This window comes from Pristis pectinata, chromosome 5 (assembly GCF_009764475.1).
Source record: "Pristis pectinata isolate sPriPec2 chromosome 5, sPriPec2.1.pri, whole genome shotgun sequence".
In the NCBI taxonomy this organism is placed as follows: domain Eukaryota; kingdom Metazoa; phylum Chordata; class Chondrichthyes; order Rhinopristiformes; family Pristidae; genus Pristis; species Pristis pectinata.
Genome location: NC_067409.1, coordinates 115,368,785 through 115,396,577, shown reverse-complemented (window position 1 = coordinate 115,396,577; position 27,793 = coordinate 115,368,785). Strand labels below are relative to the sequence as shown.

General features: G+C 39.7%; 2 protein-coding genes across 5 annotated transcripts in view; one reads left to right on the top strand and one right to left on the bottom strand.

The window, feature by feature from the left end:
• Nucleotides 1-27,793, top strand: part of LOC127570453 (protein PALS2-like) — a 105,100-nt gene that overhangs the window by 22,240 nt on the left and 55,067 nt on the right. For 2 of the 4 annotated variants that reach the window (XM_052016054.1, XM_052016056.1), the window contains exon 2: nucleotides 27,578-27,678. The exons of the other annotated variants lie outside the window; for them this stretch is intronic. The gene's annotated coding sequence lies outside the window, so the exon portion shown is untranslated. The remainder of the gene's footprint in view (nucleotides 1-27,577; nucleotides 27,679-27,793) is intronic. 4 annotated transcript variants of the gene reach the window in all.
• LOC127570450 (uncharacterized) overlaps nucleotides 1-27,793 on the bottom strand; it is a 111,427-nt gene that overhangs the window by 71,138 nt on the left and 12,496 nt on the right. The window lies entirely within an intron of this gene.

Below are 27,793 nucleotides of genomic sequence, written 5' to 3'. Positions count from 1 at the left end.
AGTGTTTCAAAATATAGTAAAGTTGTTTTACATTTTTATCTAGTAAAACAGATTAGAGTTTATTTTAGCAAAGCAACCGAGTGAATATAATTTCCCAGTGATATTGCAGTGTTTGGCATCTACGAAGTGCACTGCAGTTACTGAAATAGTTAAACACGAGATATTTCCTCTAATTGAAGAGGAAATTATTAAACTGACAATGATTAAAATTACTGAAATTGTACAAATTTTGATTTACAAAACAATTTGCGAAATCAACAGTTATCTAAAATATTCTCTTTAACTTTATGTACAGTAGGCCAATAATCTCAGTATAACCATGGTGAGTTTAATGAGCTAATGGCACCATGACAAGTTGCCCAAGAAGCTTAATTGGACCAGTCATATCAATACCTGTCAGTAAGATCATGACACAGGCTGGATAGATGTCAGAGCACGGATTGCACTATTTTTCCAGTGGATATTCACCATCTACAAATTGCCATACGTAAATAGGTGCAGCTTCAATCATATACAAGCAACCCAGCATCCTGAAGGGAGCAGTCCACCTTTGGTGAACAATATCACCCATCGGTGCACTGTAGAAATGCTCTGAACTCACTTCAACTGCACCTCCCTTTCTCATGATGCAGTTTGGGAAGTTAAACCAGGGCAGGACATACACAGTGAATGACAAAGCCCTGGGAAGTGTTGAACAGAGAAACTTGGGGATACAAGTGCATAGTTCCCTGAAAGTGGCAACACAGGTAGGCTGGGTGGCAAGGAAAGGAATATGGCATGCTTGCCTTCATCAGCTGTGGCACTGAGTTCAAGAGATGGGACGTCATCATACAGTTGTACAAAGCATTGGTTAGACTGTACTTGGATTATTGTGTGCAGTTCTGGTTGCCATGCTAATGGAAGAATGTGAATAAGCTAGAGAGAGTGCAGTAAAGACTCTCAGTGATGTCGCCTGGAGGGCTCGAATTGTAAGGAGGAACTAGATAGGCTGGGACTTTTCCCTGGAGCAAAGAAGGCTGAGCAGTAACCTTATAGAGGTTTATAAAATCACGTGGGGCATAGTTGCAGTCCTTTTCCTAGGGTAGGGGAGTCCAGGCCATAGGCTTAATGTGAGATGGGAAAGATTTAAAGGGGATCTGAGGACAAGTTTTTCATACAGAGGGTGGTGGGTATATGGAATGAGCTGCCAGAGGAAGTGGTAGAGGCGGGTACGGTCACAATGTTTAAAAGGTGGTTTGGGCTGAAGGAACTGTATATAACTCAATGACAATTGCTGGGAATGTTACCTTAGTCACCAGATCAAAATATGACATTCTCTGCCACTGCAAGGCAGCAATGTCACAAAAAGCAACGGGTTAATGGAGAAAGGCGCCCCCATCTTTTTAAAGAGATAATGATGGAGAGAAAGTTTGGTCTTGCCAGTGCTACGTGTTTCCAAAGATCAGAAAAAGAGTGATCAAAAGCTCCTAGCCAGAAATTTCAATCATCTGCTTTTTATTTGCTTTAATGAAAATTCAGTATAATTCACAAGACAATGGTGAATTATCCAAAACACTAAGCTGTGTAACACAAAGTAGAAAATGGTGCTTTTTATAGAAAGAAGTTTGCAGGAAGAAGCTGCATTTGGAATAGTAATCGTTTTAAGACCAACTGTGCAGCAGCAATTTGCTAAGTACAATTTGATTGAGCTGAATTCACATCATGTGAAAGGTGAGCTGAATTTCCGGTAGATTGTTCCATCGGTGATCACAGCATGTTGTAATGCTTATTCTTACGCTGGCACAAACTAAAATTATTTATTAAAGAAATGTTACAGAAAAGGAGTTTTGCAATAATTAATACTGAATGAGGTTGAGATAAAGTTCCTCCTTAAGAGGGAACTGGTTTAGCAGTGAGATTCTGCCCTCCTGCAACACCTTATTTCTCCATATCACAGATTTTTCTAAGTCCTATCCCCTCTCTCCATCCAGTGCTTAGCAATCTCCAGCCATCAACCTGGCATTCCCAAGTTTCTGTGTATCAACAGCTTTCTCAAGGTACTGGGACAAATCTTGGCTGTGGCTGTCAACACTCAGCTCTTCCAACCGAAGCATTCCCTTGGACTGGCACAGTTGCACTGCAAATTGGAGGCTTCAGTGGCAGATGGCACTGTTTGTCCCTGGACCCCAGCAGTAAAGCCCAGTCTTGTTTGGGGAAACTGCAGTATTATGCAGGAGAGGTTTTAAAAAAATAACAGACACTCCAATTGTACATCAGTCAGACCTGACGAAGGATCAGAGACCTCATTCATTTCAGTGGCAATTCCAAGCCTGCTGATTAGGAAGGACAAGAATAAGGCAAGTTTTCTTTTGCAAATCATTTTACTTTAAAATATATTCATGTCTTTAATTATTTCTAATTAACTGTTACTTAATTATTTACATCAACTTTAATAGTTTTTAAAATGCATTAGACATTCAGTGACAGTTAAACTATGAAAATGCTTCAGTGCTTCGACAGGAGCTAAGGTTTCACCTTTAGTCTTACCTATTCAGGGGATGGGACCTCAGAGCTTTGCTGCCTGAACTCTTTCAAGGAGCAGAGGGATCCAAAAGACCAGCAAAATCAGCCCTCTGTATCCAGACCAGGTTGATAAGGGTAGCCAGGAACAACTTACCCTGTATATGACCCAAAAACAAGTACATTAAAAAAATACTAATGAGACAAATAACTGGGGTGACCCAATGGTACAGTTGGTAGAACTGCTATCTCACAGCACTGCTATCTCCACTGATCTGAATTCAGTTCTGGTCTCCAGTGCTGTCAATGTGGAATTTGTTTGTTTTCCCCGTAACTGTGTGGGTTTTCTCTGGGTGCTCTAGTTTCCTTCCACATCACAAAGATGTGTGAGTTAATAGGTTAATTGGCCACTGTAAATTGCCTTAGTGTCTAGATTAGTGGCAGAATGAAAGGACTTGATGGAAATGCTTGGAGAATGAAACAGTTCTAGTGTCGATTACTATAAAAGGATGCTTGATAGTTGGCATGGAGTTGCTGGGCTGAGAGGCCTGTTTCTGTGCTGTATTACACCTAGCCCCATTTAATAACTCGGGGATCCCCGAGTTCACATCACTGATCTTTCTAGCATAGACACTACGGGTTACTTTGAAACCCACGTCTTGTGCAACATCAAGGGCAATCCATAACTTTTCAGAATTTTTTTGAACTTAAAACTTTTAAGGGGGAGGTATGCAATCTTTTATTCCCTCTGGAAGGATCTCAGTGGCTAGCACCAGAGAATGTAACAGATTTGTCAGCACCTGATTGATCTTTCCAGTCTCTTTCAATATTTATATCTTGACATGACAGTGTAAAACTTTGAAGGAAAGTCAATTAATATGGAAGCCATGATTTTTTTTAAAGTTGTTTTAAGATGTCTCTGTCGAAGGACAGTAGAATGGAAATGGATATGAAGATAGGCTGGAAATATAGCATGTTGCTCAAACACAGTGAAGCACTTTGTTCTGTGTCTTGTTTAATCAACCAAGTTCTTGGTGAATGCTGTTTGCAATGAATGTAAAATTGTCCCAATGCCATGCCTGCAAATATTGTCTGTTATGTCAGCTTTATGAAACACAGAATGCATGTTAACTAAGCAGGTGAATCTATCCCACAAAGGAAGATTGTGGAAAATCTTTTGATAACAAAAACAAAATTGCATTCAAAGGACAGGAATTGAATTTTACTGACAGCAAGTTATGAGATGTTGCAAGACATTTTTGTGGCACATGGCAATTTTTCAGGTGAGGTTCAGCTAAAACCAGCAGTACTATTTTAACATTAAGTAGGTATTTTCACTCTTCAAATCATGCAGAAGTGATCAAATGCAGGACACCCCTCTAAACCCACCATTTTGACACTCTTTATGCATGAGGTAAAGAATACCAATGCTGGGAAACATTACCCTTTTGGCACATTAAAGTGCTCTCATCTCAGGCACAGAAAACATCTGATGTGCAGAGGCCTGCTTGTTCTCTCCCAGTAATGGGGCACTAGGTGAATTTTTTAAAGCTTTTCCACACCAGTTTTCTATAGAAGGAAGAAGCCATGAGATTGACAGTCCCCAGGTTATGACAGGGTTTGTAACCCGAACTGTTCGTAAGTAAGAAATGAACAAAAACAGTGTGTGGGAGAGGATAATAAACAGCTGTGATAGGAGGGTGAGCAGGCTGGGGAAGAGCACCCACCAGCTGGCCTCACTGACTTAGTGAGTGAGGGAATGAATCTGATCTGCACTCCCAGCTTTGCTCGGCTCCACCCAGCCCCCCGATTGTTGCGGTTTGAGATGGGCAAGGGGGTTGAGGAGAGAAGGCACACAGAAATGCCCTGTTCTCACCCAGCAGAAGATGCCTGCAGCCCTACAGCAGCCGGAAAATCTATACTGCTGACCTCCCAAATGCTCAATTGTATGTACAGGGTGTCCATAAGTCGGGTGTTCCAGGGAGGACTTGTGCCAGGAATTCTGAAATGCTTTATAAATTGGTTCTTGCATTTAAATATGTTGTTCTGTGGCTGCGACTGTCACCCGTTATACTGTCATACCAAAAAGTTGGTGTAAATTTCTAAATAACACGTCTAAAGGAGGTTGTCCCATCTGGTGCAATAGGGATAGAACCACAAATCCTCAATCCAGTGACATGTTGCACCTTATTAGATGTATGGGTGAAATTATATTCACAAGAGGCTTGTTTGAGGAAACTATCTTTCATGGTACATAAATGTATTTTATCCCCTATAGTCAAGATAAAACCTTCTGGGGAATGCTTAAAGATTTTACTTTCTGAACTAATATAATGGATGGTTAATAAAGAAACTTTCACTGTTAATGCAATTTGTAAATAGCTGTTCATGCTACACCCCAAGTCGTCTCAAAGTGCCAGCCTTTCAGGCCTGGCCATCTATTCTCTTAGTAAGAAAGAATGAGTTTCTGGCAGCATGATTATTTCAATAAATAATATTTATGGTATGAGTGCAGTTATTAACAGTATGGCAGCTGCATTGCAAGTTTATACTGTTGTTAATTTTGCTGATTAATCTGTGCTCTGCACTAAACCCATGGACAAGTTGTTGGTACTTTTTTTTTAAAAGAACCTATTTACAGATATCTAATTGGAATATTTTCATCTTCTCCATCGTGGGCGATGTACTGAGTCCATGCTCTCACCCTGCCTCATTGACATTCACCAGACAGGCTATATCCTTCCACTGTCACTCCATGACGCACTGAGGCTGACAGCCTCTGGTCTTCATTGGGCCTTAAGCTGTCAACTTCACACAGTTGACAGCTTAAGGCCCAAAGGAACCTTTGCTGCACCCCAGGCCTGAATTGTGGTGATCCCTTTTATAATTCAAGCTGTCGCTCAATACACTTATGTATAATGAAAGATGGTTTCCTCAAACAAGCCTCTTGTGAATATAATCTCACCCATACATGTAATAAATAGGATGCAACATGTCACTGGGTTGAGGATTTGTGGTTCTATCTCTATTGCATCAGATAAATTCTGGACATTTCAGTACTGTGTACTGATTTCCCCAACAGCAAAAGAAATGTTGGTAGGCCACACATTTTAGGCTAAATTTAAGGAGCAGAAACCAATTAGATTGGCAGGTAAACAGTAACAAAAGATGATACAGAGCATTGTAACTCATTGTGCAATTTTCAGAAATCATAGAACATGTCTGTGTGAGCAGTGTTGAATATTTTTGTAAAATGTACAAAGAACTGTAAGATTTGCAATGAAAATTCAAATGTTTTGTTCAAATATACAAGGAATTCAAAATAGTGATATTTGTGGAAGGATCTGGTCCCATGATCTAAGAAATCTGATATCTCTGTAATTGATTACTAATTCCAGTACTAAATTGAGATTCTTAGTCCTGCTCCCTCCTCCAGTTTTTTCCCCAGAAATAGCAAACATTTTTAATGTTTATCTTAGCCAGACAAATCCCCCAAAACACAATACTAGCTCAAAACTATGGATAAAATGGAAGGCCTAGAACTTAGGGGCAGTTGTCAATCAGATGTTTATAACTGCAGCTGGAAGCTGCCAAATGCAAAGGGAAATGCTTTGTTTCATTTCTCAGTCATAGAAGAATTTCACCCGATAAATCAATTTGTCTGCTCTTGTCACAAGTACTTTTTCACAATGCTTCATCTGCTCTTTTTCATTAATTCAACCAATTATGTAGTCTTTTAGCAGATAAGCCAACGCCATTCTCTGTTGAAATAAAACAAAATGCTGGGAACATTTAACAGGTCAGGCAGCATCTGTGGAGAGAGGAACAGGTAAATGATTCAGGCTCATGACCTTTCGTCAGAACTGTGAAAAGTTAGAGGGGAAGCAAGGTGCAAAAGAAAGGAGATCAAAAGGGAAAATGGATTGCAGGAGAGATTAATTGACAAAAGGGATGGATCTTCTTTCTGCTTTCACTGCTTGTTAAAACATGGTTCCCCTTTTAACCTCTCCCAGTTCTGATGAAAGGATATCAACCTTAAGCTCTATTTCTCGCTTGATGGATGATGCCTGATCTGCTGGTTTTCTGTTTAATTTCAAGTTTCTAGCATCTGTTGTAATTTACTTTTATATAATCTTCAGGTGAAAAATTATCATGAAAGATTTTCTATTGACCCCAATTCAGAATTACTAACATTTCTCCTTTGGTAACAATATGAAGTAAAGGCACAATTTTATAATTTGGAGAAAAAGACATGTTTAGATTTGGTCACAATCCCTTACTGTTGTTGTACTGGGGAGGGCTATTTCTTTTGGTGAATTCCATCAGGTCATATCAATTGTAATTTATTTCTTCTTTAAAATTACATGTACAGAGGATATGTTAGTTCACAGATATGAAAATTAGGAAACTTGGCAAACTAGAAAAGGATGCAGGACACAAACAGTAGGCACTGGATGAAAGCCACTGTTCAGGGATGAACTGGAATTTGTCCAAAAAAAAAAATTGGAGGCTGTATTCATGCTAGGTTAATCTGCCAATATTTTCCCTATAATAAAATGTCAGTTTTTCAGATTGAAAGTACAAGATATGGAATGCAGTGTAGACTGAAAAAGCTATTTTACTAAGAATATTTATAACAAAAGGCTTTCATGATTTTTGAACTGTTTTGAAAATAAGTTACTAATTTTTGTTTAGAAAGCAGTATAAATTTAAAAGTCATCCGCAAATGAATATGCCAAATTCCAGGGAATAAGCTGTTTGTTAGCTCATGTAGCGGTTAGCGTGACACTATTACAGCGCCAGCGACCTGGGTTCAATTCCCGCCATTGTTTGTAAGGAGTTTGTATGTTCTCCCCGTGTCTTTGTGGGTTTCCTCCAGATGCTCCAGTTTCCTCCCACATTCCAAAGACATAAAAGTTAGGAAGTTGTGGGCATGCTATGTTGGCGCTGGAAGTGTGGCGATACCTCCGGGCTGCCCCCAGAACACTCCACGCAAAAGATACATTTCACTGTGTGTTCTGATGTACATGCGACGAATAAAAAAAACAAAGCTGGCAGCAGAGTTTAAGCAGGCTCAAAATCAAAAACTGTGGTTGATAGAAGATATAGCTTTAAGTTAATGGTGACCCATTAGCATATGGAGTTATGAGTTTGTATCATTACTTAGGTATTTTGTACTAATTGAGTGGATGTGGTCATAACTGCTGCTCCATATTTGACTCTGCAGTAAATTAGTTTAAATGATTCATATTATCTTTCCTCTCTCAAAGTGAGCAACCATCACAATGAGAGTATGTTTTGGCTCAATTAGGTTCACACTAAATCACTTGGCAAACCTGACACTCTGCCACTTTCAGCACTTTTGCCCTCAATCAAACAGTTTTTTTATTTCAAAAAGCAGTTACAAATCACTGGACTTTTCAAAGTGATAGGGAATTTGCATCATGCAATAAGTCAAAGACCCCACGCACCCTGGACATTCTCTCCTCTCCCCCGCCACCCATCCCATCGGGCAGAAGATACAAAAGCCTGAAAGCACGTAGCACCAGGCTCAAGGACAGTCTCTGTTCCGCTGTTAGAAGGCTATTGAATGGTCCCCTAGTACAATAAGATGCACTGTTGACCTCACAGTCTACCTCGTTATGGCCTTGCACCTTATTATCTACCTGCACTGCACTTTCTCTGTAACTGTAACACTTTATTCTGCATTCTGTTATTGTTTTACCTTGCACTACCTCAATGCACTGTTGTAATGAAATGATTTGTATGCAAGACAGTTTTTCCACTGTAACTCGGTACATGTGACAATAATAAAACATTTTCCGAATTTACTGTGCAGAAAATGGGTATATGGCTTAGTTTACTTGTGTGAGCTTCATAGTTGAATCCCATTTTCATGGCTTTCCTCATATCTTTTTAAATATTAATATGGTTACTTTCTGCTTGAGTAACCACTGATGTGAAGAACGTGACACATTCATAATCTTTGGAGTGAAATCATTTTCTCCAACTTTTTGTTCTGATCATTATGTAGTCTGACACCTGTTCCAAATTTGGCAACATCTGGAAACTGTCTTTCACCAGTTTTCTTTGCAAAACATACTATAATTTTAAAAGGGCAGGAAAATGTCACCAGACCAGAGTGAACAACCAATGCCATCATAAAAATACCAAGCTAAGTTATTTCTCTGTGCTGCAATTTATAGGTTCCAATTTAACCACAATCTTTAACCTCAGTAAAATTTACTAAAATTAACAATAAAATCAAGTTTCTAATTTCCCTCAACTTTTTTAAAAATTAAAACAAAACTCAAATTGTCTTGATCTAAATTAGTTTTGTCTAGATATGCACCATGTTCTCTTTGCAGTGTAGTCATGTGTGATAGACATTACTTTGTTTTATCATCACCGAGGAAAAACTAAATTTCTGTACCCAAGCTAGAAGATGATAGTGTCAAGTTAAACCCAAGTGCAATTTGAATTTTATAACATTACCCTCTCAGTTGAAAGCACAGTGAAGAATAATTCTTCTTGATCATTTGAAATAATGAAACCCTGCCTCAAAACCAGCAAACTGGGAAGAAAGGTGTTGTGAGAAAGGTTCTTTTGGATCTTAAAGATAGACATCTGGACACACAGTCTTCGTACTTCAAAAAGGAGAATTTTTATTTACAAAGACAGACGCAGGAACAGAATGGAAAGGAACAAATGCACACACACACTCTTAAGCAGGAGATTGCTAACGTGAAGGGAATCGCAACGGGGTGAGACTCTCACTATCTCTCTATCTCTATCTCTATCTCTATCTCTATCTCTATCTCTATCTCTATCTCTCTCTCTCTCTCTCTCTCTCTCTCTCTCTCTCTCTCTCTCTCTCTCTCTCTATCTCTATCTCTATCTCTATCTCTATCTCTCTATCTAACTGGTTACAAATGATCAGGGAATAAACAATACAATGTTTGAACACCCTGATATTCTGGACAAACATTGGCTCTTTGGTCTCGGGAGTCCTTAACTAACTGCCCGGAAGTAGTGCACAGCTTACCTCAACGTCCTCGGAGACAGAGGGAGAAAACCAAACATGCAGCACTTTTAAACTGCTGGGGGGCTGGGTGGTCCAGCAAGGACAGAGGTGTTTAAACAGGCCAATGGTAGGTGTGCCCAGGAACAAAGGTACTCGCACAGTCCAATCCGAGTGGTCCAGCAAGGACAAAGATGTTCACCTAATGGGGTGGAGCCAAACCTTGATTGACAGTGGTGTCACTTTTGGCCATGTGCTCAATGGTGTCATCCCAGCCAGAGGGGTCAGTGCTGTCATGGTCGCATGACAACCATGACCTTTTACACTACAAAAGGATAACTACATCAATCCAGTTTTAACTTTATCAAAAATAATGTTTATGGTTTTCACCTTGGTTCTCCTTGGGATGTACTGTACTTTTGTCCCAGTGATGGCACTCGTGTCCTGTAGTCCAAAACCCTTTTACAATGATTTAATGAAAGATTATATTGGAGGACTAAAGAAATGTTAAACTATGTAACGTACCATCTCTTGGATCAGATATGAAACTGAGGACATATCTTCAGTCTCAGGAGGACATGGTGATCCCACAGCACAAAACCTGCAGAGTCCTTATAACCCAGCCAACATTTTTTTGGTTAGATCGATTTCAATGAAGCAGTAATATATCTGGCCATTTCTTTCAGCAGTGTGTAGGATCTAACTATGCACATTTGGCTTCATATGGAGCAATTGTAATGATTGGATGTGAAGCATTCTCTAAGTCCAAGGATATGGAAGATGCTATATCTAGTTTTATTCAATCTGTAATCACTTGGTTTATAAAGTGTAATCATAAAAGATGAGGGGGTGGAGGGCTGGGTTAGTAAGTTTGCGGACGACGCTAAGATAGGCGGTGTTGTGGATAGTGTGGAGGGCTGTCGGAGCTTACAGAGGGATATTGATAGGATGCAGAGCTGGGCTGACAAGTGGCAGATGGAGTTCAATCCAGAGAAGTGTGAGGTGGTACACTTTGGAAGGACAAACTCCAGGGCAGAGTACTGGGTAAATGGCAAGGTACTTGGCAGTGTGGAGGAGCAGAGGGATCTGGGGGGTTCATATTCACAGTTCATTGAAAGTTGCCTCACAGGTAGAAAGAGCAGTTAAGAAGGCCAATGGGATGTTGGCTTTCATAAGTCGCGGGATTGAGTTTAAGAGCCGCGAGGTGATGATGCAGCTTTACAAAACTCTAGTTAGGCCACACTTAGAGTACTGTGTTCAGTTCTGGTCGCCTCACTATAGGAAGGATGTGGAGGCGTTGGAGAGGGTGCAGAGGAGATTTACCAGGATGCTGCCTGGATTAGAGAGTATTGAATATGAGGAGAGGCTTAAGGTGCTAGGGCTTTATTCACTGGAAAGGAGGAGGATGAGAGGAGACATGATAGAGATATATAAAATACTGAGAGTAGACAGTCAGCACCTCCTTCCCAGGGCACCAATGCTCAAGACGAGAGGGCATGGCTTTAAGGTTATGGGTAGGAGGTTCAGGGGAGATGTCAGGGGGAGGTTTTTCACCCAGAGAGTGGTTGGTGCATGGAATGCACTGCCTGGGGTGGTGGTGGAGGCAGATACATTGGATAGGTTCAAGAGCTTGTTGGATAGGCATATGGAGGAGTGTGGGATGGGGGGATATGCGGGAGGAAGGGGTTAGGTAGAGTGAGGGTGGTTTGATGGACGGCACAACATGGTGGGCCGAAGGACCTGTTTTGTGCTGTATGGTTCTATTACATTTCAGGCAATTATTGTTACCCTGAAAAGTAAGTCAAGATTATGAAATGGACAAGATAAGGGTGCCTGGCTACCCACATGTGGACTATTAGTTTGTGTAAACTTGTTTGGGAGCATAAAAATGTTAAGCTCAAGAAGCTTGGCACCATACAGGACCAAGCAGCCCGCCTGATAGGTACCCCATCCACAACCACTCACTCACTTCTCTGAGGGGCATAAGTGAACCAGATAGGTTTTGCAATAATCCAGTGATTTCATGGTCACCTGCATTGAGATTAGCTTTTATGGGATGCACTGCAGCAACTCACCAAGACTCCTTAAACAGTACCTTCCAAACTTACGACCTCTGACAGCTAGAGGACAATGGCAGCAGAAGCATGGAACATCACCATCTGGAAGTTGTACTCCAAGCCACACTCCATCCTGACTTGAAAACATATTGTTTCTTCATGTTGATGGATCAAAATGCTGGAAGTCTCTTCCTAACAACATTGTGAACATACCTACATCTCCAGTACTGCAGCGGTTCAAGAAGGAAGCTCACCAGCACCTTCTCAAGGGCAATCATGGGTAGGCAAATAAATACTGGCTCAGCCTGTGAAGCCAACATCCCTTGAATGATTTTTTTAAAAAAAATTCATAGCCACATAAAGGAGAATAAAATGATGCCAGGTACTGCAACTGAATTTAAGGCACACTGTTGCCATGAGAAAATGTGAAGACTCCTCAATCCCACGGTTGTTTAGGTAATTGACTTGCTAACCATGCTGCAATGTATTATTTTTCTGCTTGGGTGTATCTGCCCCTGAAGGTTGAGAAGCAGTTGGGTAAACATTAGTAGCTTCTGTTAAGAGGCTGAGTGAGGCATTGGATGTCTGGAGTCAGAAAAAAATACACCGAGAAAGAACAATAGCCCTGTGACAATTCCTTTATTATGCCCGTTTTTTTTGCAAAGTGGGTGATGTTGTGGACACAGCCCAGTGCATCACGGACACCAGCCTCCCCTCCTTGGACTCTGATTATGCTGGCTGCTTGACCAAGACAATGAGAGGTAAAGACAAAGATCCCACCCACCCAGGACATTCTCTCTTCTCTCCTCTTCCATTGGGTAGAAGATATAGGAGCCTGAGGGCACGTACCACCAGGCTCGAGGACAGCTTCTACTCCACTGTGATAAGACTATTGAACGGTTCCCTTATACAATGAGATGGACTATGACCTCATGATCTACCTTGTTGTGACCTTGCACTTTATTGCACTGCACTTTCTCTGCAGCTATGACCCTTTACTCTGTACTGTTATTGTTTTTACTTGTACTACATCAATGCACTCTGTACTAACTCGATGTAACTGCACTATGTAATGAATTGACCTGTATGATCGGTTTGCTAGACAAGTTTTTAACTGTACCTCGGTACGTGACAATAATAAACCAATACCAATGCTGGCAAGGCTGTCATTTTGAGATGGCGATGAACCATTTTCTCAACCATTGTAGCCCTTCTATTATCTTTCACAATACTCCCACAGTACTTTTAGTGTTCCATATTTAGATCTAGACATGATAGATTTCCATGTTGGGATAATATGTGACTTGCTGGGAAATATACAAGTGATGGTGTTCCCATGTACCAACTGCCCTTATCCTAGGTGATACAAATTGCATGTTTTACAGGTTCTTTAGGTATAGCTCGGTGAGTAACTGTATGCACTTTGGAGATGGTATGTGTTGCAGCCATGGTTGTAGATGAAGTGCAGTCAAGCAGGTCACCTTATCCTGGACAGTGTCGAGTTTGAATGTTGCAGAAACTGCACACTGCAAGCGAGTGGAGACTTTTCCATCATGCTCCTGGCTTGTGTATTGTGGTCACTGAAAAGGCTTTGGGGTTTCAGAAGGTGAGTCATTTGGCACAGGATGCCAAATCTCTGATCTGCTTGTGTAGCCACAGCATTTATGTAAGGAGTCCTGTTGAGTTTTTGGCAAATGGTGACTTGTGCATATGGATAGTAGGGGACATTTGATCATGTGGCCATAGAATGTCCTGTTGGAGAGGGTCATTGCCTGTCGTTCTTTGTGATATGATTATTATGTCACATATCAGCTGATGTTTAAGTGTCGCCAAGGTCTTTCTGCACTTTGGCATGGGCTGCTTCATTTGCTGAAGAACAGTGACTTGATTTGAACATCTTGCAATCATCTGCGAATATCTCCAAATCTGACCTTTTGATGGAAGGAAGGTCATTGATGAAGCAATTGGAAATGATTGGGCCTGGGATACTGCCCTGAGGAAGTCTGGCAATGATGTCTCAACTGCTTGCTCTCACTGTAACAGCCACTATTTTTGTGCAAAGTATGACTCCAACCATTGTAGATTTTATCCCTCAAGATGCCTGTTGACTTCATTTTTACCAGGGCTTTTGATGTCACATTCCTTTGATGTCAAGGTATTCATTTTTGTGTCACACTGCTTCTGAAATTCGGGTCTTTAGTCCATGTTTGAACCAAGGCTGTGATTGTGTGCAGGGTGATCCTGAAGATCTGACTACTGGTGAGCAGGTAATTGGAGAGGATATGTTGCTTCCATTACTTTGTAATGATTGAGTGTAAACTGATTGGGGAGTAATTAGCTGGAATTATTTAAGATCCTTTTAGTTGACAGGAAATGCTTCAACACTTCCAATATTCTGTTTTGTTTTCAGATTTCCAGCACCTATAGTACTTGGCTCTTGGATTATTGATTTCTACATTTGTTGCATGGAAGCAAGTGGTGTAACTGTACTGGAACAGTATGACTAGAGGTGCAGCTAGTTCTGACATACAGGATTTTATTACAGCTGTGATGGTGTCTAGCCTATAGCCTATGCTGAATGTAGCTGTTTCTAATATCACAGGAAGTGGCTGAATGGAGTTTCCACTGATGGTGGGAACCTTTTGAGGAAGACCAGATGGATCATCTATTCAATATTTCTGGTTGAACATGATTGCAAATGCTGCAGTCTAGTCTTTAGCATTCATGCAGGGTCCTGTCAAAATTCTGGTTGGGAGCTTCTCAGAACCTTCACCTTTTCATTTGCTGTAAATTGTCCATTGCCATTAATAACTCAGGACTCCAGTGATTTAATATGCACATAAAAAGTTGATTGTGGGAACACTAAGCTCTGTCTATTACTGTTTGTGCTATCTAGCATGCATGTTGTCATTTATTGTAGCTTTACCAGATTGGCACCTGATTTTTAGGTATGCCTGGCATGCTCTTCTGTGCTGATTTAACTAGGGTTGATTTATCATGTTAGTAGTGGTGGAATGGGAGTTATTATGAGCTGTGAGGTTTTAGATTGTGCTGGTGTACTTGGCTGCTGTTGATGGCCCATAGTGCCTCCTGAATACTCAGATTCTTTTTGAGTTTTAAGTACAGTTTGCCATCCATATTTATTTTTAATTTTCTCTCTGCTTAATCAGGCTGATTTGCACTGGTAGTTACAAGCTGACATTTGTCATTAGCAGCATTTTTATTTTGTTTGACATTCTTCTATATCTCTTCCATTATCCAGGGAACATTTGGATTTGTTTTTTCTTCCATTGCCATGCGTGGGAATATGCCTCAACTGTAGCTGAACTATCTTTTCCTTCAAGGCAACCCATTGTTTAATTAGTTTTGCCTTTCAGCATTTGGGTCCAGTTTACCTGGGCCAGATCCACTGTATCCCATTGAAATTGGCCTACCTCCAATTAACTGTTTTTACTTTGGACTGCTCCTTCTCACTTTTTGTCACTAACCCAAATCTTGTGATGTTATGATCACTACTTCCTAAATGTTCCTCTACCAAACCTTGGTACACTTAATCTCCAGAGCCAGATTTAACAAAGCCTTCTTCCTCACTGGACCAGAAACATGTTGTAGAAGATTATCATGGACGCATTTTAGAAACTTCACCCTCTCTGACCTTAACATGATGACCATCCCAGTTTACATTGGGATAATTGAAGTCCCCCATTATAAAGGACCTGTAGTTCTTGCATTCATTAGTCTCTGTGCATATTTGCTTCTCATATCTCTCCTAATCTTTGGTGACCTATCCAATATACCCAGTGGAGTAATGTTCTTAGTGGTAACCAAGCAGATTCTGCCTTTGACCATTATGTTGTATCCTCTCTGTCCAGCACTGTAATATTTTCTTTAATCAACACCACAACCACCTTCCTTTCTTTTGTTCCGTCTTTCCTGAACACTTTTTGTATCCAGAAATACTTAATGTCTAGTCCTGCCCCTTTTTTTTGAGCCAAGTGTCTGTTATCTCCACCACATCATATTCTCACGCAGGAATCTGTACCTGTTTTTCACCAGTCTTGCGTACCACACATTAATTCACATGAAAGTGTGATAAACCAAATTTAGTTGTCACGTCATTTCCATTTTCACTGATCCTAGTAAAATCCTTTTGCTGACCTAATTCAATCGTATCGTCTTAGTTTGACTCTGGTGCACTCTCTGTGCTTGTATAGTCTGTCCCTTCCTGATATACTTGTTGCCCTGCACTGTTGCCTTTATCTTTTTCTTTGCCTTCCCAAGTACACGTCTTCCAAATCGCTAACTTCTCTATTTCCCATAATTTTATTCCCATTCCAACTGAGTTCCATCCATTTCACCATCCCACTATGTGTCAGTTTTTCTCCTCTGTGCTTTGTGTGTTTGTGTGTATTGATTATCCTCACTCATATTACCTCTTCCCTATTTCCTTCCTTCCCTCTCCTCCATCTCTCTACATATTTATGTTTAACACCAACTGCTATGTAAATATGTCACACTGCAAATACATGCATTACTTTAACCTTTGGAGCACTCTTGCTGTCAGGCTAATGTAATTACAGTGTGACAGATCACTAGTGGGCAATTTGCATTAAGTGTGGGCAGGTGTTAATAATGGAAATATAAAGCTGATAGATACGTGACTTTAAATGCTTCCTGAATAACACCTCTATACCTTGATGCAATTAACCTCCCTTCTCTCACTCTGTCTACATTTATTCTTTGCTCTCTCGCATCCTAGAAGGTTGATTCATGTGAAAGTGTATTTTCTATATATTATTCAAATTGAACTATTATAATGAACTTAAAATTGTTCAGCAAATTATAACTGTGGATATAAAGCAGTGGTTCTTTAACTGAAGTGGTTGTCATCACTGTATTCATTAACGCTTAAACATTTAATACTTTATAACTTAATTGTATAATGAACAAATCAGTCTGAGAAGGTTCAAGGGCTGTTTCTTTCATGTCAACAGGTTGTGCAGTGAATAATTGAACACCATGCCTTTTTGTTCAGGACGTGGAAAGATTTTATGATGTTTACTTCTGGATCTAAAACATTTTTGTTGATTATTGGCATGTTTTTTCCCTTGTTGTGCTTAGCTTGGGCTCTGTTCATATCACTCCCACCTCCATGTTGAAGTTTGAGTAGCAGCCCCACTCCAGAGACCTGAGCACATAGATTTAGGTTGACACTCCAAAGTAATTCTGAAGAAATGTTATCTGTCAAAGATGTAGCCTTTAAGATGAGGAATGAATCCAAGAACTTGTCTATGCACTTGGGTAGTTGTAAAAGATCTTGTCGTGACTTTAGAGAGGTGTTGGCCAGTGTTTTGGCCAATATTTATGTTTCAATTAACATCACTAAAACATGTTATGTAACCATTACCGAACGCATTGCTGCTCATGAGCTTGCCTTGTTCTCTCCAATGTTTCCTATATTACAACAGTGATCGTACTTCAAAAGCATAGTAATTAATTGGCTGTAAGACTCTTTTGAGTCTGCTTGGGATCTTAAGAGCCCTGTGTAAATGCAAGTCTTTTTACTACTTTTAGCAGAAGTTTGGCTGCTTTCCTAGTGTTATCTCTTTGCTTTGCAATTGGGTTCATTTAAATTAATTACATTAAGATCAAATCCTTTTTAGCAGAATAGTTATATATAGATCTGCATGTAAAATGTTGAAAATGAATTCATCCAACTTATGTTTACAAACAATATAGGTTCAAATTTAATGCACACAATGATAAGTTGTTGGTTATGGATACAACAGAAGCTCATTAATAATCAAAAGCTGGTGTTCAGCAAGTTGCAGTGACCAGTTGAGTAATTCCTATTCTTCATTCTGTCCTTTAAATTACAGATTTGAAACAATAGTACAATTTCTTGCAGTGTTCATTGTTGAGGATGTAATTGCAAAATGCTGCTGAATTTAGCTCCTGCGTGAGCTGCATAGAACACAAAAGGCCTGAAGGACCTTTAACAATGTTCTAAATGTAAATGTCTGTTCCAACGAGGCTGTATCTGGTTTGATGCCATGTCCTGTTGCAAACAGGGAGTTTGAATTACCAGCATAAACCAAATTTTTCTTTAACATTTTCTGGCATTTGGGATCTGAAAAGCAAGTTTGTAGTATTAAATATTAGTTTCCCCAAAGTTATGGGTGTATATTTAACTGATAAGTATCCAGAAGCTTAGAGTTTGGTCAGGGAACATGAGTTTTGAATCCCACCACAGCAGCTGGGGAATTTAAATGTAGGCTTTTGAATGATTCTGGAATTAAAAGCTAGTATATGCCACAGTGTACTATAACTTCCAGATCTGGTTTGCTGATGTCCTTCATGGTAGGAAATTTGTCATCCTCACCAGCCCAGTGATTCCAAACTCATCGATGTAGATGAGTCCTATTTGTCCTATGAAATGGCCAAGAAAGCCACTCAGTTTAAAGGCAATTTGAGAGAGGCTATAAATGTTGACCAAGCAAGTGGCAATCATATTTGTAAACAAACGAGTGACTCGGTTGTTAATCATGTTTGCTTTTATTTCCCGCTGTGGGCTTCTGCCTTTCATTAGTGCTTTTGCTCAAGCTAGGGAGGAATTGTGCCAATACATAGTGCATGTTTTACTTTGGAACGTTAATCTGTCAGATTTTCTGTTTAAGTCTATTTACAATCTGAAAATGGACATTCTTCCCATGGTGCAGTGACCCCGTCTTTCCAGGTGATGCAGTAATTCACTTGCACTTATTCCAGTCTGGTGTACTGCATTTCGGTGTACACCATGTGGTTTCTCTATTAACCACATTTAAGCACAGAAGGCAATACACTAACTAGATTGGAACAAATGCAAGTGAATCACTGCTTCACCTGTTGGGTCCTTGAAGGCTGGGAAAGAATGAAGGAAGCAGTATCTGCTCTTTTCTTTTGCAGTTGCATGGAGAAAGTGCTGTAAAACAGGGAGTGGTTGGTGGGGATAAAAGAGGAGATCAGAAAGTCACGAAGGGAATGATGAAAAGGGAAAGGAATTAATGATATGTTTGGTGGGGGATCTTGTTGAAGGTGGAGGAAATTGTGAAAGATGATCTGTTGAATGCAGAGGCTGGTGGGGTAGAAGGTGAGGACTGGGGAACCCCAACAATTCTTTTCAGCCAGACTAAGGATAGGGAGAAAAGTAAGAGAAAGTCAGAGATGGACCATGTGAAGGTTAGAGCAGGGGGCAATTGGCAGCAAAAGTAATAAAAGTATGAGTGCAGGAAGCAGCATGAATATACTTGCTAATGTACCAGAAAGAGTTGTGGGAGAGGGTCTGAGTAAAACTGAAATAAGTATTCTGCTCTCACCCACCCCTCCTGTCCAGAGCCAGGATATGGTTCTGTGGTCCTCATCTTCCACCCCTCTGCATCAACTGATCATCCTTTGCAATATCTGTAGCCTTGAATACTGTTCCATGGGCAGATGCATCTTTCCACCCCCTTCCCCTTTCAGCATTCTGGAGTAACTGTTCCATTCATGACTCCCCCTGTTCCATCTCCACTGACCATTCCCCTTCACGAGGCAATTTCCCATGGAATCATGGGAGATGAAAGACCTTTACACTCCTTTCCCATCATTCAGGGACCCACACAGTTTTTCCAGGTGAGGTAGTGATTTACTTGCACTTGTTCCAATCTCATTTTGTGCTGCTGATGTGGTTTCCTCTACATCAGAGAAGGCAAGCACAGATTGAGTGACTTGTTTGAAAAACCCCTCTGTTCCGTTCACAAGGATAGCCCTGAGCTTGTCACTTTAATTTTCCATCCTACTCTCCCACTGACCTATTCCAGCAAAGCCCAACATAAACTTGAGGAACACCACCCCAGCTATCCAGGCAGGTTGCACCTTTCGGGGTTCAATATTGGATTCAATAGTTTCAGATAACTTATCCTGTTTATATTAGAAGTGGTCAATTATGCTACAGCTGTAATATTAACTCAGGGTTTCTCTTTCTACAGACTCTGTCCAACCTTCTGAATATTTCTTACGTTCTCCTTTTGGTATCAAGTCTCAGCAACAGTTCTGACCTGCATTTCACAGCAATAATGTGCCCCTTTTTGTTTTTTTTTGTCTTTAACTGCTTTCATTAATCTATTAATCAGATGGCTCCCTTAATGTAATTACCTGGGCAACCCTGGCCTCATCCTATCAGAGAAATTCCCTTTTTCTTATTCATCCTTTCCCCACTTTCTGTGCAAGTTATAAAATAACTTGTTCTCTAACTTTCCCTGTTCTGATGAAGAGTCTTTGACCTGAAGAATTATCACTGTCTTTTTCCCACAGATGCTGTCTGACCTGCTGAGTGTTTCCAACATTTTCTGTTTTTATACCAGCAGTTTACTGTTGTTTGTATCCACTTGAGGTGTATTTTTGTCTAGTATATTAACATTATATTGGTTACATGACCTGAATGTCATGCGGAAGCAGACTGCAGTGTACTCATGGCCATCTCTTGTGGATTGATCTCTGAATCTGCCTCTTGTGGTATGATCTCTATTGCAGCCAGTTTGTGCTGAATAATTTCTAATAGAAATTTTTCTATTTTGTGCAGCTGGATATGTAATGGCAGTGGGAGCTGTTGAATTAAGCCACATTTCTGTGTAATTCTGATGCACTTTAGTAAGCTGGCGAAGTGAGTATTTGGCACATTTGAGCCACACAAATCAACGGAGCAGATTAGGGGATAAATTTGGAGGGAGGAACCTAAATATTTGGTCCACTTAATGACTGTGTATTACAGTCAACTGGATAATTAGATAAGAGGACAAATGAAGTTTGTATTCCAATCAAATCATTTCTTGTACTTTTGACTGCTACATGTTTGTATGTTTAGTATAATTTAAATTTTCATGCTTGTCCTGCTTTTCTCTGTCTTGTATCTAAACTTCATGATTTTTAATTACCAATCATACTTGCTCAAGTGTACATGGTACAAAGGGATTCTACATTAGTTTAGGGCTTACTTGTATATACAAATGAAAAATGCTGTGCCTTCATGTATATAGTGCCTTTAATGACCCCAGTAATCACAATATACTTTGCAGACAGTGAAGGGTTTCCTGAAGTGTCATTCTTGTTAGGCATAATGGATCACCATGTTTTAATGTGTGTGGTACTATTTCAAACGTGTTTAAGTTGGTTGGCTTTTTATATGATATTCAGTTGTTCTCGATCTGACAAGCGCTTAAGGTTTTGAAAGCTACTAATTTTCAATCTTAAAATAGCTGTTGTCACCTGTTGGATATTCTTGGAAATCATCCCTAATGTGTGCATGTGGTTAATCACTTATAAAGTAATAAAATCAAAACACACCAAGACTTGTAACTTATTACTTTTCCATAATCTAATGGTCCATTACTGAGTAAGGTCAATTATTCATCCTGATTTCCTGAATCATCTCTTGATGGTACATGAAGTATAATGTAACATAAGGCTACAAAGTGTTCTTGGTCACGTGGATATGCGAAGAAGTGAGGCAAACCATAGTATTTGGACAGCTGTGGCTGTAAATTATTTGTCAATTAATGGGTTTCTTAAGCTTCCCTTGGTTAAAGGAAGTTGTGAGGAAAACCTTAAAAGCAAATAACCTTCTGCTGCAGGTATATATTGACAACATTTTTAAAATTTGCTATTGTCGTTTGGGGAATAGAAATTATCCTGGTTGTGGAATGCTAGATGCATTAAATTCCCTTGGAGGAGGATAGTGTGCCATTTGTTAGATTGTACATTATCCTTCTGCTTATTTTTTTTTACATATCAAGCCTGACTAGATATCAGTTTTGTGTCAATGGTGACTTATTTTTGAAGCAAAGTTACCTTTTATATATTATCAAGAGCTGCAAGCCCAGGTCCAAGAAAGGTTTATAGAACTTTTATGGTATGAAATGTTACCTATGCAGTATTACAGAATATAGAATTTATCTGTTTAGTGTACAGTAAATGGTAGGACCCTTGGGAGCATTGATGTACAGGGGGATCTTGGGGTGCACATCCATAGCTCCTTGACGGTGTCAACACAAGTAGATAAAGTAGGTGGATGGCGTGTTTGCCTTCATTGGTCAGGGTGTTGTGTATAAAAGTTAGGAAGTCATGTTGGCAATTGTATAAAACTTCAGTTAGGCCATGTTTGGAGTAGTGTGTGCAGTTCTGGTCACTGCATACAGGAAGGTGGTAGAAGCTTTGGAGAGAGTGCAGAAGATGTTTACCAGGGTGTTCCCTGGATCAGAGAGTATTAGCAATGTGGGGGGTGGGGGGGGGGAGTTGGACAAACTTGGATTGTTTTCTCTGTTGGAGGTTGAGGGGTGATCTGATGGAATTTATGAGAGGCATAGATAAACAGTCTTTTTCCCAGGGTGGAAATGTTAAATACTAGGTTTAAGGTGAGAGTGGGAAAGTTTAAAGGAGATTTACGAGACAAGCTTCTTCTACACAGAGTACATTTCTTCTGCCAGGAGAAATGGTGGAGACAGATACAATAACAACATTTAAGAGGCATTTAGACAGGCATATTAACAGGCAGGGGTTGGAGCAATATAGACCACGTGTAGGCAGATAGGATTAGTTAAAATTGGCATTGTGAACGGCACAAGCATCATCAGCTGAAGGGCCTATTCCTGTGCTGTACTGTTCTATGTTCTCTATTGCTTTACAAGTGGAAACGTCTTGATTTGTTTGATAAGATCATGTTGACATCCAAATTAATTTGAGAATGGAATGTGGTAAGGCAGTGAATTGTACTACATTATGGCCAAGGTCATAGCAGATATTATGTGGTCCTTTTATGTTCCACATAGTGTTGAAAGAGGAAATGAGTGCTTGAGGTGAAAGATTTATTTTGTTGGTCTGTGGTCACTAAAGTAGTTTATGACAGTTGTTTAATGTTCTGTGCTAACAGAGTGCAGTAACCCTATCATATGAGACTTATAAAGAGAAGCTCTTCCACTTGCTCAGGTGGATGTTCATGATTTGTCCCAGTATTCAATCTGTTACTGTATCCCATCAGAGCATATTATTTGGTCCTATTTCTCTCACTATAGTTTGTGGGGTTTTGTAATTTGGAAGCAGTAACAGCAGAAAATTCTGGAGATACTCAAGTGTCAGGCAGCAGAGAGCAACAGAATTAACCTCTCCGTTAAATGACCCTTCAGTCTGATACATAAATGTTTTGATCAAATTTAAAATAATGCTGGTACTAGAAATCTGAAACACAAATGTCCAGGTGGATGTTAATGATCCAGTGGAAGCTAATGTCGAAAAGAACAAACATTTATCCTGTGTAAATGGCAACTTTTGCTGTATTGGAAAGCAGGAGATCTTTAGTGTGCCAGGTGTCCTGGAAAGGTTTTTGAGCACACTGTTTAGTTGTACACTCCATGTTAACTTGATTATTAGACAGCATCTGTGGAGTGTGCTATTGGTTTTCCAGAATTCTTGTAATAAAATATTTTTGTTCTGCAACCTGTTATTCTTTTCTGTCCTTCTCTGCCTTCCACTGAATTGGTTCCTGGAATGCCAGGTTTGTTATTGAGGTTAAGCAGTCTGGGGCTGTCCTCACCTGAGGTTACAAGAATTAGAGGTGATCTCATTGAAACATGTAAAGCTCTTGAGGATCTTAATAGGTTAGGTATGAAGTTGATGTTTCCTCTGCAAGGGACATCTGGAACCCAGGGTCTATGTAAAAGGTTGGCTGTTTAAGATTTTTTCACCCTGAGGGTGGTTAATCTTTGGAATTCCCTACCCAAGAGGCTGTGGTAGCTCAGTCACTCAATATATTAAAGACCAAGGTTGATAAATTTTGGATACAAGACGTAATCAAGGGATATGGGACAAGTGCAAGAAAATGGTGCTGAGATAAAGGTCATGATCTTTTTGAATGGCAGATCAGGCACAAGGAGTTAAATAGTCTACTGTTCTTTTGGTTATTTGTGGGCTCTCTCCCACTGAAGTTTGTAATTTACTTTACAAGTGGTAAATAACGAGCTGAAGTGAATAATCACAAGTTTCACCACACACGAAATAGCTTGAAGCAGATGTTATATTGTAATCAATGCTGCAATAAAAAATCACTGGGATTTTCCATTTAAGATTCTTCCAAACTGTTGGTTAGTAGTTGCATTATAATAATCACAGGCAGAGATTTCTTCCTTTGAGCTGCTGTGGAAGTTAATGAAAGTGCAAGATCTTTGTGAAGATTTGCAGTTGGTTTTCATTGTGATTCAATCTGTATTGGGAATTTATGCTCAATATAATTTAAGCTACTGTTGAGTTCTGTTCTGGCTTAATTGTGCCAGGATAGAGGAGCCATTCAGCTTTTCTTCTGGACCCTATTTGGACAGGCCTGCATGATATAAATGACTTCAATTATAGCAATTTTTGTATGAATGAAAGAATTTCTTATTTGGTAAAATCAGGAAAGTGTGTTTTCTAATTACCAGAATATGGCTGTCTTTCCTCCTTACTAAGCAACCATTCAAGGGAATGTAATTCTGTTCACTCTTCCTCTTGGGAAAGAAAGTTATTTTGATCTTTAACTTCCATTTTAAGAGTTCAGCTAATGTAACAGAGCAAGGTTCTTCCCACAACAGGAAAGAATAGAGGTTTTTAAATATTTAATTCTTCTGTTCCAACACCTGACCCAGTTGCATTTATTTCCAAGAACCTGGTGCTATAATTGTTAACATTAGTGAAGAAAACAGTTTTGACTTCCTATAACTTTATTAATGGAGAAAGTCTAGACTTCAGGTCCTGAATTATGCAGGATGCTCAGATCACAACATGGCACCACCCAAAATCACAAACCTTGATCTTGAAAATAAGCATTTAAAGGCTGTATTGAAGATGGGGAGTCACAACTGTTGAATCCATAGAAAAAGTTTCTGTCTAACCTTCAAAATCTCATGCTCCACTGCTATCTGTATTCTAGGAATTATGATCACTGACCCTTGACATATCCATTGATGTTTAACAGTGAACAATATATTAACTTCTCACAATATTCATAACTTGCCTTTCATCCATAATTCAACAGTTTTACTTATGTTTTCCTTTTAGCTGCAATCCAAGAGATGCAAGGGAGTGTCTGAAATACAAGCTAATGGAAACTTCTTTTGAAACTGATTTCAGATTTGGATTTCCATTTTGAAATTGTTAGATCCTGGGGATAGAAAGTTGGGGCAGAAGATTTTCTTTATCTTACTTGCAAGGAAATGTCATGGTCCCTCTTTGCCCTCTTAGTTTCTTTCTCAAGTTCTCTCCTACAATCTCTGGATTTCTCAAGAGACTCATTCAATTCCAGTTGCCTATACCTGTCATATGCTTCCTTTTCTTTCCTGATCAAACCTTCAATACCCCTTGCTGTCCAAAGTTCCCTAATACAACATCTTTGCTTTCATCCTTACTGGAATATGCTGGCCCTAGAATCTTACTCTCTTTTAAAAGACTCCCACTTATCAGATGTCATTTTACTCACAAACATCTGCTCCCAAGCAACTTTTGCCAGGTCCTCTCTTACACTATTGAAATTTACTTTTACAAAATAGGGCCTTAATTTGAGTACCAACCATAATTCCTTTCCATAACTACCTTGAAACTTACAGAATCGTGACCACTGTTCCAACATGTTCCCCGTGACACATCCAGCACCTGTCCAATTTCATTTCCTAAGATATGGTCAAGTACTGCCCTGTCTCTAGTAGGACTCTCTATATACTGTGTCAAAAAACTCTTGGACACACCTAACAAATTCCACCCAATCTTTGATCCTTGCATAATAGCAATCCCAGTCAATATTGGGGAAGTTAAAATCCCCCACTATTACCCTATTACTCTTATGCCTTTTTGTAATTTGCTTACATATCTGCTGACCATTAGAAGGCCAACCCCAGCAAAGTGATCAGGCCTCTCTTATTCCAAGTTCTAACTATACGACCTCCAAGAACTTCTCTTTAATTACTGCCGTGATGTTCAAAGGAGGGGTAGAGGAAAGAGGAACAAGGAGTAACCTGATGTCAAAGGAACACAGTGATATTTGGGTGGGGAAACACTGAGAAATCAATCTTCTGCCCCAACTTTCTATCCCCAGGATCTAACAAGTACATCAGGAGCAAGAGGGTAGCCAGGGTGAGAGTGGTCCCCTTAGGAACCAAAAGATTAGTCTAAGTGTGGAGCCAGGGGATGTGGGTGAGGTCCTAAATGAGTGCTTCTCATCTGTATTCACCAAAGAGAAGTTGGAGGATGGTGAATTCAGAAAGGAGCAGTTGATATTCTGGAGCATGTTAAGAATTATTAAGAAGTATTAAGGAGGGGAAGTGTTAGATGTTCGGAATGCATAAGAGTTGATAATCTTTAGGGCAGGATGAGATCTTTCCCAGGAGGAGCAAAGGAGGAGATTTTTGCATCATTGTTATCTATGGGTGAGGTAACAGAAGACTTGGAGGTTGGCTAATGTTCCTTATTTAAGAAGGGCAGCAGGGATAAAATGGGTAACTACAGGGCGGTGAGCCTTGTGTCAGAGGTAGGGAAATTATTGCAGAAAATTCACCATGTTTCGATGTACATGTGACTAATAAAGATATCTTAAAATGGATAAGATTTATATACATTTGGAAAGGCAGGAACTGATCAGGGATGGTCAGTATGGCTTACGTGAGAGAATTTCTGCCTCACTAATTCGTTTTGAGTTATTTGAGGAGATAACTAAGAAGATAGATGAAAGAAGGGCAGTTGACTCTATATGGACTTCAGTAAAGCTTTTGATGAGGTCCTGCATGTTGGGCTGGTCCAAGAAGGATATGAGGCAGAGGCTGTGGGTGGAAGGTTGCTTTTCTGAATTGAAGTCTGTGACCGGTGTGTACTGTAGGGATTGGTGCTGGGACCCTTGTTGTTTGTGATATATATATATTAATGACTTGGATGTGAATGTAGAAGGAATGATTGGTAAGTTTGGTACTCAAGTTAAGAAAGATATGGCCCCAATGCGGGCAAAATGGTGTAGATGGCCAAAATGGTTGGCATGAATGTTTCTGTTCTGTATAACTCCTATGACCACTGACCACCACACCTGTTTTGAATTACCTCAGGAATTTTTCTGCTTTGTCCTGTCTCCCTCTCTGCTAGCCCCAAAAATAAAAAGATTTGTGTGTTTTTGGGAGCATGATTTTTGCATTTCAGAATGCATTTTCCTGCATATTAGGCAGATATTTTTGGAAGGGTTCTTTTAACATGAGCTCAAAAATCATTGCTGTCTGTAATGGGGGTTGTGAAGAAGGTCCCGTTCCATTAGTAATGTTGTGGTAAGTGCTAACCCTCCTGAAAATTGCTGAATAATGGTGGAAGATTGATATACCAGTGAATGAACATAGAAGTTTGTTGTATCTCTTTTGGGAGGAACATACTGAACTGTACCTGTACTGTTAGAATCAGTTAGTGCAATAGGATCACTAAATCACAGATATTTAACAGGCTGAGGTGTGCACCTAGTTCATGTCCAATTGATAATTAAAATGTATGAATATTTGGTTTGCCATTGAGTTTTTGTATTAGGTTGCATTGATTACAGCATACTTTTCATGATGATACAATCAATTTTAAATGCTTATTGGACTGAGTCAAGCCAGATGGCTTCAAAGTTCTCTTCATATTTAATGACGGTGGATGTGCTCTTCAGAAAATTTGGCACTGGATGTTCGTCCTTGCTGATAGGATGAGCATTTGGACTTTGGTCTGTGCAGTATTGCAATACTCAGTTCTGTACCTTTTGCTGGGGTTTGCACAAGGATTTTATACTTGACAAAATATATAACATGTAGTACTGTTTGTAAACAAAGAACTGAATAGTCACAGATGTGATGAAGCTGACCTTGTTATGAGAATTAAAAGATGACAGATTGCAACTGAAGCAAAAGCTAATGACAATCTTCTCAGCAAAAATACTCTGGTGTTAATCCGCTTTTAGATGGAATCGTGCTGTCCCAGGATTATATCTGCTCCCAAACAGGAACAACAGATGCCACCAACTGGTTGACTGAGGTGGTGAAGGTGCAAGGAATTAAACAGGTGACTGCACTGGGCTTCATAATTGAGAACAGTGAATTTATTTTACAGTGTGTTAAAGGCTTTGGAATGAAGTGAAATGTAATTACGCTGAATTTAATATTTAAAAGTGGGCATC